The sequence below is a fragment of the Limulus polyphemus genome, unplaced genomic scaffold (genome assembly GCF_000517525.1).
Source record: "Limulus polyphemus unplaced genomic scaffold, Limulus_polyphemus-2.1.2 Scaffold6861, whole genome shotgun sequence".
NCBI classification, from domain to species: domain Eukaryota; kingdom Metazoa; phylum Arthropoda; class Merostomata; order Xiphosura; family Limulidae; genus Limulus; species Limulus polyphemus.
In genome coordinates, this window is record NW_013672471.1 from 35,259 (window position 1) to 36,182 (window position 924).

The 924-nt window shown below is 35.0% G+C and overlaps 1 protein-coding gene across 1 annotated transcript in view; it reads right to left on the reverse strand.

Moving 5' to 3' along the window:
- Positions 1-417, reverse strand: part of LOC111089635 — a 2,820-nt gene extending 2,403 nt beyond the window's left edge. Inside the window, exons 1-2 of the mRNA XM_022402498.1 lie at positions 414-417; positions 107-181 (exon numbers count right to left, since the gene is read on the reverse strand). The gene's annotated coding sequence lies outside the window, so the exon portion shown is untranslated. The remainder of the gene's footprint in view (positions 1-106; positions 182-413) is intronic.
- Between the last annotated feature and the right edge of the window lie 507 nt (positions 418-924).

The window sequence follows — 924 nt, forward strand, 5'->3', positions numbered from 1 at the left end:
ATTTACCAACGTCATTTACAAAATAACAAGCCGTCTCCAACCATTATTAGTCTCAAAGTGGGTTCCTCGTCATCGCAAATGACCTAGAATTTTCGAGAAGACGTACCAGCACATGTTGATCCTAGACTACCGATTGAAGATGATGATCTGGGGATGACAGATACACCCTCTGTTCCTGAACCTGTAACACGTATTTCATAGATTGAACCCAACAACTTCAAATCGGTTGAAATAAACAAAAATATTAATTATTTTCTACAAATTCTTTTCAGAATATTATTTTTGTAGCACAGCCTTAACCACACCTACATATTTTGAAAATGTGTTAAAACAAATCAATTAGCCTAACTTCAACTGCAGCCTTTAAACAAGTACTTAAACTCAATAAATTATGAAGTATTTAATGAATTTACCCAAAGGACATCACTATTTTGGGTTTAACATCAACCTAATAATGGCACCAGCAGTTTCACTGTGATTGGGTGGAAAAGTACTCTTCTGTTGTTGAGATCTGTAACTACAACATAGGAGCAGTTTTTGGACAGTATTTTAGTGTTGTTTTTTTTCGATTAGTAAGCTCACACTTCCTTAACAGTTACCAATTTTTAATTTTATGAAACTTTCTCAAGTCTCTTTCAGCACATACATATTTAGGAGCTTCCAGTCCCTGTATATAATTTTATTGTGTTGAGTATAATGCCCTAAACTAACACTTCATGTGTTTTGACCAAGAGATAATGCCCTAAACTAACACTTCACGTGCTATGACCAAGAGCTAATGCCGTAAACTAACACTTCATGTGCTATGACCAAGAGCTAATGCCATAAACTAACACTTCATATGCTATGACTGAGAGATAATGCCCTAAACTAACACTTCATATGCTATGACTGAGAGATAATGCCCTAAACTAACACTTCATA